Here is a 6,004-nt window from a genome sequence, read left to right on the forward strand (position 1 = left end):
CCATGGCCCCTGAGCCTGCGCGTCAGGAGCCTGTGCTCCGCAACGGGAGAGGCCACAACAGTGAGAGGCCCACGTACCGCAAAAAAATAAAAAATAAATAAAAAATAAAAATAACACTGTTTATAAAGCAGAAACTAACACACCATCGTAAAGCAATTATACTCCAATAAAGATGTTAAAAAATAAATAAAAAATTTAAAAAGTAATAAAAAATAAAAGTACTAAATGCCACTGAAATAAAAACACTGTTGGGAAAATGGTGCCAAAAGACTTGCTAACCAGGGTTACTACAAACCTTCAATTTATAAAAATCACAATAAAGCAAAGCACAGTAAAGCAAAGCACAAGGTATGCCTGTCAATTGGATTGTGTTAACTGACAATGTTTGTCTTTTATTGGAAGAATTAGCTTATTTACATTTAATGGAATTTCTGATCTATTTGGATTTTTTTAACATCTTTATTGGAGGATAATTGCTTTACAATGTTGTTAGTTTCTGCTGTATAACAAAATGAATCAGCTACATGTATACATATATCCCCATATCCCCTCTCTCTTGCATCTCCCTCCCACCCTCCCTTTCCCACCCCTCTAGGTGGTCACAAAGCATGGAGCCGATCCCCCTGTGCTATGCAGCTGCTTCCCACTATCTATTTTACATTTGGTAGTGTATATCGTCAATGCTACTCTCTCACTTTGTCCCAGCTTACCCTTTCCTCTCCCTGTGTCAAGTCTATTCTCTACATCTGCGTCTTTATTCCTGTCCTGCCCCTGGGTTCATCAGAACCTTTTTTTTTTTTATATTCCATATATATGTGTTAGCATACGGTATTTGTTTTTCTGACTTTCTTCACTCTGTATGACAGACTCTAGGTCCATCCACCTCACTACAAATAACTCAATTTCATTTTCTATGTCTGAGTAATATTCCATTGTATATATGTGCCACATCTTCTTTAACCATTCATCTGTCAGTGAACACTTAGGTTGCTTCCATGTCCTGGCTATTGTAAACAGGGCTGCAGTGAACATTGTGGTACATGACTCCTTTTGAATTATGGTTTTCCCAGGGTATATGCCCCATAGTGGGATTGCTGGGTCATATGGTAGTTCTATTTTAGTTTTTAAAGGAACCGCCATACTGTTCTCCATAGTGGCTGTATCAATTTACATTCCCACCAACAGTGCAAGAGGGTTTTTTCTCCACACCCTCTCCAGCATTTGTTGTTTGTAGATTTTCTGATGATACCCATTCTAACTGGTGTGAGGTGATACCTCATTGTAGTTTTTTTTTTTTTTGGCGGTATGCGGGCCTCTCACTGCTGTGGCCTCTCGCGTTTTGGAGCACAGGCTCCGGACGCGCAGGCACAGCAGCCATGACTAACGGGCCTAGCCGCTCCGGGGCATGTGGGATCTTCCCGGACCGGGGCATGAACCCATGTCCCCTGCATCAGCAGGTGGTCTCTCAACCACTGCGCCACCAGGGAAGCCCCTCATTGTAGTTTTGATTTGCATTTCTCTAATGATTAGTGATGTTGGGCAGCTTTTCATGTGCCTCTTGGCCATCTGTATGTCTTCTTTGGAGAAATGTCTATTTAAGTTTTCTGCCCATTTTCAGATTGGGTTGTTTGTTTTTTTAATATTGAGCTGCATGAGCTGCTAATATATTTTGGAGATTAATCCTTTGTCCATTGATTGATTTGCAAATATTTTCTCCCATTCTGAGGGTTGTCTTTTCGTCTTTTTTATGGCTTCCTTTGCCATGCAAAAGCTTTTAAGTTTCATTAGGTCTCATTTGTTTATTTTTGCTTTTATTTCCATTTCTCTAGGAGGTGGGTCAAAAAGGATCTTGCTATGATTTATGTCATAGAGTGTTCTTCCTATGTTTTCCTCTAAGAGTTTTATAGTGTCTGGCCTTATATTTAGGTCTTTAATCCATTTTGAGTTTATTTTGTGTATGGTGTTAGGGAGTGTTCCAATTTCATTCTTTTACATGTTGCTGTCCAGTTTTCCCAGCACCACTTATTGAAGAGGCTGTCTTTTCCCCACTGTATATTCTTTCCTCTTTTATCAAAGATAAGGTGACCATATGTGTGTGCGTTTATCTCTCTGGGTGATCCATTTGGATTTAAATTTACCACCTCACCCACTGTTTTTCCTATATACCATTTTTTCTTTGTTCTTTTCCCTTTCTTGCTCTTTTGGGTTGAGAACACTTTTTTGCTCGTTATTCTTTTTATTCTCATTAGTATATAGTGATAGACTACTTTTCAAATCTTTTAGTGTCTATACTCTAAATAGAACATGCAACTTTGAATATTCAAGTCCAATATAAAACAGCAGATTTAACCTTTTCTCTGACATAAGGACCTTAAAATACTTTTCTTTATCCCTCACTCAACTGCCATTGTTTTCATGTAGTTTAGTCCTTTGGTTTTTTTTAACCCTCAAGGCATTATTTTCATTTCAAAATTGCTACTCATTTAACCCATATATTTACCCTTTCAGTTGTTCATCATTCCTTCCTGTGTCTCCAAGCTTCCATCTGGTTACCATTTTCCTTCTGCTTAAAGACAACCTTCTTGTGTAGTTTGTTAGGGAAAAAATTATTTTTGTGTGTGAATTTTTCTTAATTTTACCAATTGCACCCTTACTGTTAAGGGCATTTTTGGTTTGTACAGAACTCTAGGTTGGTACTTATTTTTTCTATCATTTTGAAGATGCCATCCCATTGTCTTCTGATCCCCAAATTTTTTAATTGAGGTAAAATTGGCATATAAGTTTCAGGAGCACACCATCATGATTCCCACTGTCTTTATTTAGTCAGTTGCCATGTTTTTGGTCCTTTGAAATATGCCTTCTTTCACTGCTCTTTTTCTCTTTTTTTAGCTTTCAATGGTATTGATAATATTTGCACAGGTATGATTTTCTCTGAATATATTTTGCTTGGGGTTTGTGGGACTTCTGAAACCTGTAGCTTGATTTCCATAAACTATAAATTTCTTAAGCATTAACTCTAAGTGTTCTCTATTTCCTCTCTTTCAAGGACTACAGCTACATTAATGTTAGCCCTTCTTGGTGTTATACTGTTTTCTGGTTCTTTTCCATGCTTTTGTCTCTCTATACATTAATCTGAATTTTTTTCTTCTGACCAAATTTAATTCACTGTATCCTCAGCTGTGTTTCATCAGGAGTTAAACTCATTCACTGATTTTTTATTTTTAGCTATTATAGTCGTTTAGTTTTTTAAAATTCCCAATTCCCTATTGATATTTTCAAACTTTTCTGTTTTCCTCTTGCGCATATTACACAGTTGTCCATGAGTGTCTGAGCATTTCTTGTAGTGCCTGCTAACTCCAGAATTGAGCAGATGTACCCACCCAATCACAAGCAGTGGTGGACTAGGGCAGGGGCCAATACATGTAAGATATACAGAATGGAGGAGCAAAGAATATGTACTCTCTGAAAGCAGATTCACTCCTAAGAGGCACACAAAGATGATCTGATTATGCCCATGTTTTCCCCTTCCCATCTGCTTCTGCCAGCCTCCCACAGCGTCATTCTTTTTTGAATTCTCAGTTGGAGATTATCATGCAGGTAACTTGAGTGTCTGCTTAGCCTCACATAAGAGCAGACCTATGGCTACGAATTCTCAGGGAAAACTTTTTACCTCTCTACTAGAATCTAGGTGAAGTCAACCAAGTTTTCTTATAGTCTCCCTTTGCTATTGGGCAGATTTTTCTAATTTACTCTTTCACTGAAGAAGATATTTGAGGTGCCATGTATGCAGAGGTTTCAGAGCTTTAAGTACCATGTTATTGAACAGATGATGAGAAATCACTAAAAGATATTAAGCAAGGGAACGCAGATGATCAGATATGTTGATTCATTTGTAATAACAATAAATACTTACTGGAGTTACAAAGGTAAATCACTTAGCCATACCCCCAAGCCGCTTATATTCCATTAAAGCAATGGTTCTCAACCAAGGGCAGTTTTGTCTCCCAGGGAATATTTTCTGGTTGTCACAAATGGAAGGATTCTACTGACATCACATGGGTAGAGGCCAGCCCATGACAGCTCTCTACAACAAAGAATTATTCTGCCCGAAATATAGCAGTAAAATAAAGAAAGCAAGTAAGTACAATAATATATATAATATTAGTCTGTACAATGTATAGAGGGCATGGAAGTGGGCAGGGGAATTCATGAAACACTTCAGTGGGCATCTAAAGCTTAAGCTGAGTGGAAATACAACTGAATATGGGAGGTAGCGGTATTACTATGAGCCATGCATGAGGTATATTCCCCACATCTGGAGAACAACTATGACTAAAATTTAGTGGCAGACCAGGTAGGTGAATAATAAGGAGATAATGGGACTTCCCTGGTGGCGCAGTGGTAAAGAATCCACCTGCCAAAGCATGGGACATGGGTTCAAGCCCTGGTCAGGGAAGATCCCACATGCCGCAGAGCAACTAAGCCCATGTGCCACAACTGAAGCCCACGCACCTAGAGCCTGTGCTCCACAGCACGAGAAGCCACTGCAATGAGAAGCCCACGCACCACAACAAAGAGTAGTCCCCACTCGCCGCAACTAGAGAAAGCCTGTGCGCAGCAACGAAGACCCAACGCAGCCAAAAATAAATAAATAAAAATTTTTTTAAAAAAAAAAAGAATAAGGAGGCAAGATGAGGCGGAAAAGGAAGGCAAGAGTCAGATTGCAAAAGGCCTTACATACTATACATGAAGAGTTTGGACTTCACCCTGTAGGTAAGCGGATAGGAGGAGGTTGTTATTTAAGGGTAACAAACAGAAAACAAGAAATTTATTATTCAAGAATGATCATTCAGGAAGAATTACGGGAAAAGGCTTAAGGGCAAAATAAGGCACAGGCCAATTAGTAAAACTACTGGAATACTTAAGGCCAGAGAAAACTAGAGCCAGAATTAAAGCACCAATTAGAAGGATGGACTGATATGGTAAAGTACTATACCCAGTCTTTAGTGACAGAATATGAAGAGAAAATAAGGTTTAATCCCAGCTTTCCAGCACTACTCAAAGAGATAGAGTACAGGAGAACATTTACAAGAAAGATAATGAAAGATAACATCCATTTAGATCTCTTGTAGTAAAAGAGCTATGCAAGTATATAGAAGTGGTTATTATCAGATGACATAGCAGCAAAATCTGGATTGTGCCTTGAACTCTGATTATCATCCTTCAAGCAATAATGACAAAAGATTTTAGAATATTTTTCTACTATATCCATATCATATTTTTATATATGTATTTATCTTACTTCCAGATATTTTCCTATTACATTATTTTAACTAAAAACACAGTGTCTTCATTTTATTATTTAACTATTTGTTTAATGTTTTAAAATTCAAGATACTTTAATTTAGATTTTTTTAAAAACAAAAGAATAATAAAAATAATTTTACCTTTCAAATGTGACTTTTTAACAGCAAAGTGGGAAAGTCGGAAACAGTCTCCCTTCTGGGTTTTTTTTGTGGGGGTGGGAGGCCGGGGGGAACAATCTCCCTAAAAAAGAAATCAGCACTTCCAACAAAACTAAAGGAAGAACTTACATGTACACCTAATTCAGAAAGGAGATAACTGGGACTTCCCTGGTGGTGCAGTGGTTAAGAATCCGCCTGCCAATGCAGGGCACACGGGTTCGAGCCCTGGGCCAGGAAGATCCCACATGCCGCGGAGCAACTAAGCCCATGTGCCACAACTACTGAGCCTGTGCTCTGGAGCCCACGAGCCACAACTACTGAGCCCATGTGCCACAACTACTGAAGCCCGCGCACCTAGAGCCCATGCTCCGCAACGAGAAGCCACCGCAATGAGAAGCTGTGCACCACGACGAAGAGTAGCCCCCGCTCACCGCAACTAGAGAAAGCCCGCGTGCAGCAACAAAGACCCAACGCAGCCAAAAATAAATAAAATAAAATAAATTAAAAAAAAAAAAAAAAGAAAGGAAATAACTAAAGAC

Source organism: Aethalodelphis obliquidens, unplaced genomic scaffold (assembly GCF_003676395.1).
Source record: "Aethalodelphis obliquidens isolate GAN/ISIS:26980383/991018 unplaced genomic scaffold, ASM367639v1 scaffold88, whole genome shotgun sequence".
NCBI lineage: Eukaryota > Metazoa > Chordata > Mammalia > Artiodactyla > Delphinidae > Aethalodelphis > Aethalodelphis obliquidens.